This window comes from Misgurnus anguillicaudatus, chromosome 21 (genome assembly GCF_027580225.2).
Source record: "Misgurnus anguillicaudatus chromosome 21, ASM2758022v2, whole genome shotgun sequence".
In the NCBI taxonomy this organism is placed as follows: domain Eukaryota; kingdom Metazoa; phylum Chordata; class Actinopteri; order Cypriniformes; family Cobitidae; genus Misgurnus; species Misgurnus anguillicaudatus.
In genome coordinates, this window is record NC_073357.2 from 8,633,045 (window position 1) to 8,647,914 (window position 14,870).

The 14,870-nt window shown below is 37.3% G+C and overlaps 1 long non-coding RNA gene across 12 annotated transcripts; it reads right to left on the reverse strand.

The window, feature by feature from the left end:
* Positions 1 to 368: 368 nt before the first annotated feature.
* On the reverse strand, positions 369 to 11,620 carry LOC129428919 (uncharacterized). Of its 12 annotated transcripts, none has more exons than XR_012360047.1 (7): positions 10,543 to 11,620; positions 5,757 to 5,788; positions 5,467 to 5,669; positions 5,285 to 5,371; positions 4,240 to 4,301; positions 2,620 to 2,901; positions 369 to 2,538 (listed from the first exon to the last, which is right to left on the reverse strand). It is a non-coding gene; the product is annotated as an uncharacterized lncRNA (long non-coding RNA). The 12 variants fall into 12 exon arrangements; XR_012360045.1 differs by lacking the exon at positions 10,543 to 11,620 and adding an exon at positions 7,201 to 7,814; XR_012360044.1 differs by lacking the exon at positions 10,543 to 11,620 and adding an exon at positions 7,015 to 7,814.
* Between the last annotated feature and the right edge of the window lie 3,250 nt (positions 11,621 to 14,870).

Sequence of the window (14,870 nt, forward strand, 5' to 3'; positions counted from 1 at the left end):
GTAGTGCATCCAATGCATCTTGGAAATCGTAGTCAGTTTACATCTACAGCAGGAACAACGTCAAAGAAAAGGACTACATTTCCCAGCATGCACCTGCACCCACTCATCTGCCCCCACTCTTCAGGTGTGACCGCTCTACCTATGGGCTCGACGGGAACAATTCGAACTCGCTACAACAGTAAGGTAAGTTTGATTTAATTTATTTGTCTGAATGGCGCTGATTGGTTGCCTATTTGTTCATATTATGTTATTTACTGTGATACGTTTTTGTCTTTATGCTAGAACTGTTTAAAGTTAAAGCACACACAGTAAAACATATATACGGGTATATGTGGTATACAGCGGTAAACATAAAAATATGCGAAGTAACATTCAAACCAGGCTGTTAAAAGAATCAATTCGATGTTTAACATTTTAAAAACAAAACTTTAAAGAAGCCAAGATGAGACGTTCTTTGCTTAAAACAAAACAACAGTAACTTATGTGTTGGAAATGTTAGCAGCTAATAAGTGGCTTTCTGCTATTTTAAATGATCTCTTGTTGTTTAAAAGCTCATTCCTTTAGTTCTGGTAGATGCTGCTTATTTGCAAGTTTTAATAGCTTTACATTTGATTTGTAACAAAGCCAGCTTCACTTTGACATAACCTAAATGCTATTGTAAAGAAGATTAGAGTCATAATATATTTTAACGTTATATGTTTGCTTTTCTAAATATTAAGTCTATCCATGTTTGTGTTTTCAGAGGTCATGTACCATGTTGTCTTTTCAACTTTGTTGACGCTGAAGAGATTTCTTTGTTGTGTTGTGAAGTATGTGATGATTTTTCAAATTTATATTTAATTCTGTGTTGACAGAGAAATATAATGAAGTAACAGTGAAAGCTAAAACATCAGACTGATCCAGACACTGAAGAAATTGATCCCAGCTAACAAAAAAAGGTCCCCTGGATGTCCCCTAAATGTCCTCTGCGAACGTCCCCTGGACGTTATCGTGTAGGGTCCCCTGTTACGTCGAGCGGACGTCCGCGAGGACGTCCTCCGGACTTTCATAAGGACGTTTGCAGGACGGTCAGCGGACTTTCGGGACTTTTAGGGGACGTTCGCCTAAAGTCCTCAGCACGTCGTTTTATTTCATTACAACCAATGAAATCAGACACGCTAAACATTGTTTACCACAAAGTTCTTTTATTTTAATTGAACAGTTGTAATTTTCCTGTGCTCCGTGTTTGTGTGCGCGCGCGCGAGCTCCCGTGCGCGTGCCTGATCTCCTGTACACGTCAGTCAAACGCGCTTCAGCTCCGCGTGTGTGCGTGTCTCTGGCTGTCTGCTGGACTCTGATGTCAAATATTTCCGTTGTCTTCTAACATAAAACAACGAAATGAACACATTTTCCCAGACAAGGATTAGCTTAAACCAGGACTATGCCTCAGTTTAATCATGAAATATAACTAGTTTTAACAAACATGCCTTACTAAAAACATTACTTGTGTGCATTATGATGTTAAACAAAGGGCACTGATGTATTTTAAGATTTCCCTGTCTGGGAAACCTACCCGATATGTTTAAAATGTCTTGCAAAATATCTGTAGCAAACATTTAAAAGATGAGAGAGAATTCTGTGCTAAAACTAGAAAGCATGCACACTTCACTTTTACCTAGTATTTCATGCTTATGGCATTATTGTTGCTGTTACAGTTCACTCAAAGTAAAGGTGGGTAAATGTGGACATACAGTACTGTGCAAAAGTCTTAGGCCAGCATGCTACCATTAGATTAGTTGTTTTTGCAATTGTGTAGTGATCATATATAATGATTTCTCAGTGTCTTTATTAGAATACATTTTATGTGTAAATGCAAATCAATATGAATATGAATACTCCCAGTATGGTTTCGGCTGGTGTAGCAGGATTGTTTTAGAGGGGTTTTGGCCTTTTGTAGCTGGTCAGGCTGGAAGACCAGCTGACCCACCAGCATATACCAGCTTGGCTAAGTTGGTTGGCTGTCTTAGCTGGTTTAAGCTGGTCCTCCAACCTGGCAAAACTGGTACGTCAGCTGGTCTTCTACCCTGACCAGCTACAAAATGAACATACACATCTCAGAGAGAGCAAAGGTCACACAGAGTATAAAAATAGTTTACTATGACATAAAATAATGTAAGTTGTCTTATACATTGATCTTTGATATTATTGTAGGTTTTTGTGTTAAAGGCATCTTGAAGTATACTATGTAGAGTATATCATATTATATGTATCCAAAGCATCAAACATTATTTTTGTTTTAAAAATAGACTATTAATTGCTATTAATGTTTATGTGATATTAACATTTACAATGTACATTCTTATTTACAACATTGCAATTTACATACAATATATACACAAAAATAATTTTGAGATGTTTGGGATTCACACAGACTCACTATAATTCATTGTTAGTTGCAAGTGTGAAACTGAGCTGCTGAAATTCGCCCTGTGTAACTGTAGCATCCTCCTATTTCCCATCTCCCAAACTGCCTCCCCTTTGAAGAAACAGATAACGAATCTACAAACAAAAACAATCCGTAGTAAACATGGGTAAAACGTCAGCAGTGACTAGTAATGTTGCATGTGTTATGGCACATACCATCTTTTGAAAGTCAGCTTGGTTTGCTCATTGTCTGCTGCATTTTTCCAACCACTGCTGTGGTGTTGTCCTGGATTTGGTCTACTTTCAGAATGATTCTCCACTCCAGGATTTCTTTCAAGAATGAGTTTTGAAACATTAATAACATTACTAACTACACCAGTAAAATAAATGAACAATAAGTCTGTCTGGAAGAAAATGCCTATCAATATCAATAATTTAAGATAAAAAATAACAAAATACTGTACCTTGATTCATTATTGGAAGAAATTGACTGATGTGCTGCATTTGTGATAAAAAAACAATTAATTAGATTTAAAAATTGATTATGTAAGTATTGTAGTAACTGTTGTAAAATAAAGCAATAAACCCCAAGAAGCAGTGGGTTACCAGTGCATTTTATAACAGCTAAGGGGCGTTGTTAGGCACGACGCGAAGCGGAGTGCCTAAACCCCCTTAGCTGTTATAAAATGCACTGGTAACCCAACGCTTCGAGGGGTTTATTGCATTTATAAAACGGTTACTTCATATGCATAACGTTAGCGGGATTTTATAAAATAAAACACAAATAAGTTGTAATTATATTAGTATAAATATTACTCTTCCGCCAAACAAAGTAGTTCCTCAGAATCATGTGTGGCTGCAACAGAGCGCAGTTCACAAACAACAGAGACGCAGCAAAGGCACAATGAAAATATGATTAAAGACTCTGCTGTTTATTTTATAAATCAACATTCATCTAATTTATACATTAACATTTATATCGTGCAACTGTTGAAGTGATGATCAAATATGTTTGGAAGCATGCTTAACTATTTCCCCGTCAGCGTTTTTTTTTAAGTTGCCACCCAGTTTTAGTTGAATGCCTTACAGAAAAATGATCTTTAAATAAACATAAGATATCAAATGAAAGAACAGTCCATCCGCTTTCCAACAACATCAAAAAACGTTTCATCCTACCTTCATTTGTTGTCTTATCAGTTATCACCTCTCAAATTTTCAGCTAAATGCGGAGATAATTCCATTTTTGTGAGGAACTTTGTAAGAGATCAGATTCAGAGCCTGATCAAAACACACGCTAAATCCACCACAACGCTGTTGTGTCGAGTGAATGCCTCAGTGTTTAAGTTGGGTAAGATTGCCCTCTAGTGGATAATAGCGGAAATATCAATAAGACAAAAAAAACTTCACAGAACGTTTTCTCTTTATTGATGAAATGTTTTATTTATTGACATTTATCTGGATATCGCCATAATTGTGCAAAGGTAGAAAAATTAAAAAATGATTAAAAACTGTGGTGTTTATTTTCATAAATCAATACGCAGCAACAGTGGCGCAGTGATACTTGTGATGCGGTCTGAACCGTGGGTTTACCAGGGTATTTTATCACGGCTTAGAACGCGTTTCAACCAATCAGAATGAAGAACCAGAACGAGCCGTTTTATAATGTTGAATGCTCTATCATTTGTAAGTCACTCAAGGCATATGCTAAATTAATAAATATAAATCAAGTAATCATCATTATACTACAAATACTGTACACTGAGATTAGGTATATTGTTTCTTAATTCCACACAAGTATAACAATTTAAATGGCTAATAGCATTAAAATGTACTCACAATAAGGTGCCTCAGGCAACATCAGAACATCTTTTTGCTTTTTCTTACTGGTTGCTCCTCATCTATAAAAGAATGATAATATGAAAGTAAATCATAGTGCCCTTATAGTTTCACCTGGCTTCTCAGCTGAAAAACTACTAATTGCTGTTAATAATGATTCATTTTCTTCACTTTCAAACTGGAAATCTTATTCTCAGGTCTAGAAACAACAAGACAAAAAAGTAGTATTTGATATTATTAAGAAACTTGCACAATAATTCCCACTATTTAAAATCATGTAACAATGAATGCAGTGACAATGATATCACCTTCAATAATGATTTCACTTTCAGATAATTTACTGTCCTACTGAACTGTGAATAAATGCATTTAAAGAAAATAATAGATGACATGCATTTTTTTTATCATTACAACTCTTGGTCAATATACATTACTGTGCAAAAGTCTTGGGAAGCCATCACCAGCTTTGTTGTTTTAGCAAAGTTTTAATGTCCATCCATATTTATTTTTCACTCTTTTATTAAGATACAAACTGAAAATACAGGTAAAATGTACACAAAATTGAAAACAAAAACAATTTTCAGAACTAAATGTCTTCTTCAGACATCAGTCAGTATTTAGTGTGAACTCTCTTGGCACTAAACACATCTTGAGCTTTTTTGAGGAGACTGAAGTCCTGAAGTCATTAGATTAGAATTAGAAATTAGGATTTGATTTAATTTAATTTAGGTTTAAGAGATCCTGCAGTTGCCTGCTATTGCTCAAGTGGAAGGAGAGTTTACCCTAAACACTTGACACTTCAGCTTATACGTTTATATTGTTTTTAATACTACATACACATTTCCTGTATTTTCTGGTTGTATTCCAATAAAGAGACTGACAAATAATTATATATGATCACTATACAATTGCAAAAACAACAAATCTAATGATAGCATGGTGGCCTAAGACTTTTGCACAGTACCTCACATAAACATTGTATATTTGGCTTGCCAGTATTTGTTAAGGTTAAAAGGAAGTTTGGTAATTACTTTGCATACTTTACCTGTGTGAGAAAATAGGCTACTCTGACTGCATATTGTCCACAGCTGTTTGTCCAGAATGGCACATTATTTATTTTGGTATCAATACCCTTCAGATAGAAACAAGCATGTTTGATTATTTTTTATATGTAGCTGACCTTCATGTTTATAATTTGTATTTTATATAACATGAACAAAATCTTACCACATTCTTTCACTATAACCACAAGGATGGTGCTACCTCAGCACTTATTTTGTTCTGTAAAATGGAGCAAAACAGCACAGGAAACCTGTAAGTAAAGTCCATATAAATCTGTAAGTTCATCTTTCAGTACACAAAGGCAATGTACACAGTTAGCCATCTCAAACCTTAGGCTGAAATTGTTTTCCAATGTTTTTCCCTTTTTCCTGGAAAAATGTACGTTGTTTAATCTTAGTATTTCTCAAACCAGTATCAATATTACAGAATAAGATAAGCTGATCTGCTGAACTTACCTTTTTGGAGGACATGTTTAGATGTTTAAAGGCTGAGAAAACAAAATAAAGAAAGTTAATATATATATATATATATATATATATATATATATATATATATATATATATATATATATATATATATACACATCAAAATATATTAAATGTTAAAATGTTACCCAGATGTACCCTAAACCTTCCAGAGCTTTTATGTATTATTATAAGAGATTTGATTCAATTTAAGATTTTTATTCAATAGGCTTTGTTCCCGGCTGCACTGCTTCCTGGGCTTCGGCCGGCTCGTTGTTTCCTGTCTGCCATTGTTGGACGGGCGGATTGATCCAGGTGTGTCTGATTATTGTTGTTGTGACTACTGAGGTCAGGCACACCTGGATTAATCAGCCCGTCCAACAATGGCAGACAGGAAACAAGGCGCCGGCCGAAGATCAGGAAGCAGTGCAGCTGGGCATAAAGCCCACTGCTACCAATAAAAAGGTTTAACCATATACCACCAAATAAAGGTTTAAAAATAAAGTCTAAACAATATATTTATAGGCTACATACATACATTCAGGCTGGTCCATTATGCTGCACACTTACTAAAAATAATTGAACCACATCTACAAACTTATTTTGGTGATTTAGCCCACAAGTTACTTAAACTGGCATGTCCATTGTTTTTACAACGAATTAAATGGCTTTTTTTTACTGCGTTTGCCACAGTATTCAATCCTACACGTTATTTTACTACAGTACAGTAGGCGGCGGTATACTGTAGTGTGCAGTTCGTGTCGGCATCATCATACGCGCCAGTATCGCTGGAAGACTGCAGGAACAGAAACCCCTGAAAAGGTAAGTTAGGAGTTTTAATTTAAACCTTAAAATGTGGGAAGAATCAATTCGGACAGAATCTCGCGCACGCTCACACTTGTAGGCCGTTTCTCAAACGGAAGGCTGCATCCTCCGAAGGTCGAATATGCAGGCAGCATACGTCATCAAGCCTGGTTAGTTAAATGAACATTAAATTCGCAAGTCATAAGCATATTACAACAATTTACGATTAACTGAGAATAATAGTTACCTTTATAATTGTTAATATTCTTAAATATGACAGTCTTGATGACGTAAAAGTTATACAGCCAAATACTACCTCCAGTGGTTAACGTTAGCCTTCGGATTGAGGTGCAGACCGCGGTCTTATTAATATTACTTCAAAACCTTATACATTTACTCTAACACTGAAACATAGTAAGCGAGTAACTTAAATATGGCTACAAACCTCGAATGAGTTATCAAACTGCGCTATTGAACCAATAATACTGTAAGTTATATGGCAACGATGATAACGAAATCTTACCCTGTGACGAAAACTTGACGAAATTACTAACTTATCTAACAATTAACTACAAAATAAACGGGATGTGTATAAAAAATGACGAGATTTAAAGGCGCTTTTGCTTATTACCTCCACCGAGACCGCTGTGTCAGTTGAAGTTTGACGTGTGAGGGCTCGTGCCAGATAATTCAAATGTTCTCGCACGCAGTCAGGAGGCTTGTTTGACTTAATGCGGCGCCGCAAGAACCGACAGTCGGATGACGTCAAAGTACCGCGAGAATGATTCAAGAAATCATATTTCGTCTCGCTCTCGCGATACTTTGATTACTTTGACGTCATCCGGCTGTCGCAGGCCACCATATTGAGATGTGAGTCAAAATATATACTTTTATAACCATATATGACATTTCAATGTTGTGACATTTAAGTTTTCCTGGCTAAAATAATAGAATTTGGTCATATTTGTTAATAAGATTATTAATAAGTTATATTTGTATATTTTACTTGTATAGCAAGTTATATTTGTTGGAACAAATAAGGATATTGTTAATTACAAGCTGAGATGGTGAGTTTTCTGGCTATGGTTTTAAAGGATGTTTAAGAAGGGGAAAGAAAGAATAGGTACTTTGGTTAATTTCGTTTACATGCATAGTTCATGGGGAAATTGTTCAGAGAAAGCATTCAAACACAACCTAACATCTGATGCTTTTTACTGTCTCATGCTTTTCTGTGTTCCAGGGTCCGATGTCACGATATGGCGCTTTTCCAATGTAGGGTACAACTTGGCTTGGTACGATGCAGCTCAGCTCGCTTTCGTTGCTTTTCCAGTACAGTTTAGTATCGTTTCAGAGTGGGTGAGATTATAGGCAGGGGTGCACATAACTGGTGCGTATGTGCAAATAGAAACAATTCTAGCGTACCAGCGTTGCTGGAATTTTGTTACATAGTTAGCTAATTTACTTCGACATAAGGGATTTCTTCGTGCATCAGTGGTAAGATATTTAGTGTGTTGTTAGCAGTGATCCGCATCTCAATGCTTCAGACAGCTTGCTAGTACAAGTATACATTTATATGAGTTAGGCTAGTAGTTATTTATAAAGATTACATAAGTAAAAAGCTATAACTAAAAGGCTTATTTTATGTACATCATTGTCTACCATGTTTAAACAAAAGAGATATGGCGAAGAGAGTAGTTAGGAGAAAAGTGATGATGTCAGCATGTAGGATGTCTGTGCTATGAATAGTGTGAGTACCAAGTAACATCTCCAGGTGCTACTTTGAGAACCAGGACAAAAAAAGTTATGTGCACCCCTGATTATAGGCTTATTGTTACAGTTGCGTCCCCTCTACTGCCGTAACATCATCGTAAATGCGATACAAACATACACACACACACACAACATGGAGCAACAGAGCATATTAATGGAATGCAGCCACAAAATCAAAATTGACACCCACAAGTAGATTTTCCACTACCTCTCTCACATGACAGGTTCTGTACAAACACCCGTGTCATCGGTATGTGCACTCCGCTGACAGAACATTTATGCCTATACTTTTGGTGCGTTTTGAATGCGGAGCCATGCGCAAAGTTACAAAAATGCCATGCAGACATGGGTGCAGTGGTGTGCTCTGCATTTTTGTAAATTTGCACATGGCTTCGCATCCGAAACCCATTACCCCTCTCCCAAAAGTCAGCTGTGCTGAACTGGGTCATACTATGCAATGGAAAAGCATCAAAAGTGTCCTACTTCCTGGCTTGAAGGATTTAGGTAAGCAAATTTATCTGACACACCAAAACCTAAAAGTTATAAAAAAAAGTTTTAATTCTTTCTTGCAGTGTAAACAACGGCATTTTGATCTTAACATTTATTCACATTTAATGAGATATGGAGATTTTTATCTTTTACAGATGAAGACATACATTTGAGTGAGACGTTTTTATGTCCATACACTGCGGGCCACCATACATGAAAGTCACCATCATGTTTCTACAGTAGCCCTAAATGGACAAACTGTTCTAAAGAGTGTGTTTCGTCCATATGTTGTCTCAAGGGCTCATTATAGCAAACATACATGTAGACCACTGGTAGGCAGTATCCACGCGTGTAACCACAGAAGCAGCTTGGCCAGTTTAACTTACAAACGAAGAAACCGCAGATTATTGTGTATGTTTTAAGAAAACCAACAGCAGTGGCGGCCGATGACTTCTTTTTTTGAGGGCGCTGGATGTGAAGTTCATCACAACATGTATGTAGCCCGTCATGTGTGTGGTTCCTTTTTTCAAAATATGTGTTCAGCGCTTTGAGAGATCCTGTGTGCATCACATGTCTTGTCAAAATAAGTGCCTGTTGTAGATGCGTTTAAAGGGTTTAGGATAAAAGAGACGCTCGCGTTTGCCAGATACTCGCATAATCTCATGTGTAATCAAAGTTTACTGTTAAGGGAGTGTCTTGTGCAGCAGGCACTTATTTTGACAAAACACGTGATGCACACAGGATCTCTCGACACGCAGGACACATATTTTGGAAGAGGGGACCACACACATGATACTCCGAACACTTATTTTGAATTAGCGCCCCTCGGATGAGGAGTCACGAGCGCCACTGACCAGCATTGTTCGAAGTAAATAAACAGTGACTCGTTGCAGCAGTTTGAGTTAAGTCATTCCTCAACTTGGCCTATTTTTGTTCTCACCGTCGCAAATAGAAATGGCTATGACGCAGTTTTTTACCTGATGGGAGGGGTTCTAGTGGACCAATAACAGCGCTTGTGGTCCGCGTAGAACTGACACGCTATTAAAAATCAGGCTACGCTCAGGCTATGGATAACCTACGGTGTAGACCTTACGCACGACTATAACATGGGCTTCAGACGATGACATTTTTGTCCTGTGGCAGCTACCATAGAATTTCATTGTGTTTCAAAATTGAGGTTGATTTCTATTCACAATTTCACCGCTAGATGCCACAACAAAATATAATACACCTGTAACAGATATAACTTTTGAATTGAAATATGGTTTAGCAAATGCTGAAATTAACATGAACTAAGATTAATAAATATTGTAGAAGTATTGTTTATTGTTAGTTCATTGTGGCAAATGCTAACAAATACAAGCTTATTTTAAAGTGTTATCTTTGCAATTTAATACTAAACTTAAAAATTTGTAATTTCAGAGGGGTTGAAGGTTAAAATGTTTTGAGCTCATTTGTTAACAGTAAACAATATAATAATATTGGGCTTGTTTTTGAAGCTGCAGTTACTTTTTTTGTCTCACAAGAGATGGCAACACTGAAGACAGTTTAATAAGAAACCGTATAGAAAAAAGAAAAATAATAGAAAAGAAGGAAAAGTATGAAATTACAAAGTACACCTTATTTTGCAGTCTAACCAACACTTTTAACAGTTTAAATGATGGGTGTAGAATGTGAGATATAGTTCAAGTTTACATGAGGATGTATGTCTTACCTGTATCTTTTTTATTGTTCTTTTCCAGCAGTTTCAGCGTTGGACTTGTGTTCCGCGTGTTTGGCCTCGTTAGCACTTGCTGTTTGAAAGTCATTGCTTGCAACAGATTGAGTGACTGCCATTCTGCATTTCTGTTTGCATTGCTTTGCTTGCATTTGAATCCTTTGCAATAATAAAAGTTTTACATTTGAGCTGTAGTTGTAGATTCAAGTTTGTTTTTCCTTGATATAGCCTAATGTATTTGTATAGATTTTTACTGTGTGACAATTATTTATCATGCAGTGCTTCATATATGAGAAAGACAATGCTTGAAGAACCACACAACACCGTATCATATTAATCAAAATAAACAAGTACTTGCACTTTATTTATATTTAATCGGGTGATATGTAACTTCACAATGGTGGATTCTTTAACTATTACATGAATATGTGCATTGTGATTTCGATTTATTGACGATAGTTATGTCTTAGGAATAGTATGGAAAATCATTTACTAAAAAAGACATGGTGCCAGATCTTTATTCACGTTAAATGTAAAATTATTGTACAATTGTAAGCGACTTTAATGGGATCTATGTAATAAAATCAGTAAATGGTCTACATAAAGGCCATGTTTTTACCATACTAAGTAGTTTAAACATAAAGAAAAAATATTATTAATATTAGATACTATAAACTTCGGTTTTCATTAGTAAAGCCATAGCAAAAACATCATTTTTACTTTGATGTCTGCATGAAAGGGTAACTCTTAAGTGTAACTCCCTGCCTTATGGTTAAATGTGTAGAATGGGTTTATATTTAAAGCTTTGAGTGGTTTCACGTCCGCGGAAGGTCCGCCAGCGAACGTTATTTAGCGGACCATATGCGGACGTTCCCAGAAGGTCCGCCAGCGAACGTTATTTAGCGGACCATATGCGGACGTTCCCGCAAGGTCCGCCTGCGAACGTTATTAAGCGGACCATATGCGGACGCTCCCGCAAGGTCCGCCAGCGAACGTTACAATGCGGACCAATTGCGGACCTAAGAGGACGTTCGCAACGTCCGGGGGACGTCCCCTGTTTGCTGGGCTTGGCTTAGCTTGCACAGATACCTTATTGTTAATGTAGCGAAGTACAGCTGGACGAATTCTCTCATCTAAAATGACGTACTCTTGTTTATCAGTTGTTTCGACCTTGCTTCTCAAGATAATCGTGGCGAGAACAATCGGGGTATAGTCGCAGGATCGCACCTGGACTCTTTTAATTAGGAAACAAAAGTTAACTGAGAAAACGAAAGTTTAACTGGGTGTCTTATGGCCTTGTGTAGAAACAACAGGCCTTAGGCCTAATATAATATTAATACAGCATATGATCAGTAATTTACCCAACAAAAACTACTATATCTCCTAAAATATCATAATTTCCCCCATGGGTTAAGTTTCATGCACAAATAGATTTAAATCAACAGATGATGATTAGGCTATGTCTCTGTTAATAATAAAATAAATAAGCCTACAGGAAATATGTTACACACTGATAATTATCAGATTGACAAACTGAATAAAAAAGTATTTGAGTTTCTGTTCTTTTTTTGTGTCGCGCTTTAAAAACCAAAGCAGCAGAAAGCACGTCATGTTTTTAATGATTTTAAATAAGCACAAGGTTCTCCTTATTGTGAGTTTACACAAATAAAAATAAACAATTAACAGTTTTGAATGTTATTTTACTTTTATCTGTATGGAAATAAATTAGGGTTTAATTTAAGTTGCAAGGTCATCACGCGTATGCTGTTCACAGGCGCACATAATATAATACACCGACGCAGCGCAGGGCTGTGACAAATGACATAATTAAACTTTCGATTTAACATATAATGAATTTTTTGGACATTCATTTGGAATCACTGTACTCATATTATCAACTTATCGGGCCATTAGTTATTCAGAATATAGGCTATAAGCGCAGCGCGCTGCTGACCGCTCAGCTGTCAATCTTCTGTGCTTTAGATCGACACTCATTTTTCACATTAAATGATAAGACATTTGTCCAAAAACAAAAGGCTAAATACTAAATACTTCTTATATGGACTGCAAGACATTAATAGTCAAATCTGTTTGGAAGGAAACTTACATTATTCCCGTGGAAGAGAATGACGTTGGTAATAAAAACTTGAGGCAGACGGTGAGACTGTTTCATCTGTTTTCAGACGAAACAACAGGGTCGGGGTACCCGCGGGTGAAACTCCCAATATTTGATGTAACAGTGTAATAATATTAACGTGTTATATACGTTGTAGATGCAGGTCGGGACTCAATAGGCGAGAGTGAACTGCGGGTCTAACATCCAAGACCAAATTCGACTGGATTCCGATAGGTAGCAGTTTTTAAATGGCCCCATGCTTATTTGTGTTTAAGATCTGTCTGAAGACCGTTAACTCATTCACTGCCAGCCTTTTTGAGAAAAGTTGCCCACCTGCATTTTTGTGATTTTAACAATTTTCACAAAATTCCTTGCAGGAAAAATTATTTTCTATAAATATATAAACATACAAATTATATCAAATTAAAGAACACACCCTCTGCTTTCAAACAAACAATAAACAAACAAACAAGCAAACAAAATGGGGAAAAAACGTTTCATTATATATTTACTTTTTCTACTTAATTTAACCACTGAAATATGGATATTTCTCTTCAAAAATACAACATTTTGAGCAAAAAGCTAAAAAAAATTGCGTTTTTGTAAAGGAATTTATGTTAGAGATCAGACTCAGAATGACTATCAAACATAAAGGCAGTTAAAATAAATCATTAAATCTTTTTAACTTCTGTTTTTGATAAATTCGGTTTGGATCTGGTGGATAAAAGCGGTATTACACTTTCACTTTGAAATTCGTCCAGAAAGGCATATTTATTAGTTAAATATGAACTCATAAATGACGAGATAACTCGTCAATGGCGGTGAATGAGTTAAAGGTTTCTATTTAACTGCATGATTTGCGGTGTGACCGGGTCAGGGTCTTTATGTCAATCAGACCGGGTGTGGAATAAATTTCTGCTGATGTCGGATAACTGGTCGGGTGTTCTGTCAATCACAGCGGTGCGGATTATCAAACAGGACTGTGCGTGACTTTGCAACAGCTCTGTAACGCTAAACACGAGCACGAACTTGCACACTACATTAAAACTACAATGAAAGATCCGTACAAAGCTATTAAACGTATTCTTTTAAGAAAATACAGTTTAGATCAAACATAGAAAAGCAATATGCTATAAATATAAGGAAAACTAAATGACAGCATAAAAATGATAAAAAATACATGTTAGTTTACTGTAGCCTATTTTCTACATTTAAAAAAATAGTGTAAATTTATAATCATCATGGGTGCCCCCTGCCGCCACAGCTGGAAAAAATCCTAGAGGAAACACTGCTATGGGTTAACTCCTCCCACTTTACCAGATAATAAAATCTTATTGAACAACGCCACTGCAGGGCACTGGCCAATCGTCGCTGACTGCGTGACCGCTGGAAACATATAAGTGACAAACGTCAGTATTCTCTTCTTCACTCAGAATGAAATCTTCTATCAAGACTATGAAGTCAACTACCTGCCTTGTCTGTACAAGACCCTCAGAGCAGCCGGACTCCCATGAGCACTGCATCACCTGTCTGGGGTTGGCGCACGCCGAGATGACGCTCGAGGATTCTCCATGCGAACACTATGCCGACCTCCCTATTCACGTGCTCAAGACTAGGAGAGCCGTTGCTCGAAGTCTCGCCGGGGAACTGCCCGCCGCCGCATTCGTGCCGCTAGCGGGTCCTTCCCCCTTTACTTTCTTTGCTCCTCATCGGGCCATGCGTTCCCCCACCGAAACCTCCTGTCGTGTTCACGAAGGACACTTTCCAACCCCCTTCAACAGCAGATGTGGCGGTCTCCTTTGGAGTAGCGGAGGAGGACGACGACAACAACAACAACAACATGTCCCTGTCTGTGTCTACCAGTTTGTTCTCCAGTCGGAGCTTTCTAGAATTATGGAGTTGGCAGAAAAGGAGTTGGACCTTAGCTGGACCATAGCCGACAAGCCAGCTAAGTGTAAGTTGGTTTCTTGGTTTCTACAATCGGGCCGCCAGCAGGTTGCTCCAAGGAGGAAGACATCTTTCTTCCCTGACGTTCATGATCAGGTTTCTAAAACATGGTCTGCACCCCAGTCTGCACGCGTCCAATTCCCGGGGATGTTTTCCCAGGTTGATAGGGGTGAAGTCTACAGTTATTTGCGCATTCCTCCTGTCGAGGAGAACATGGCAGCGCATCATTGTTCTTCTTCTGCAACGCTCGGCACTGATCGCG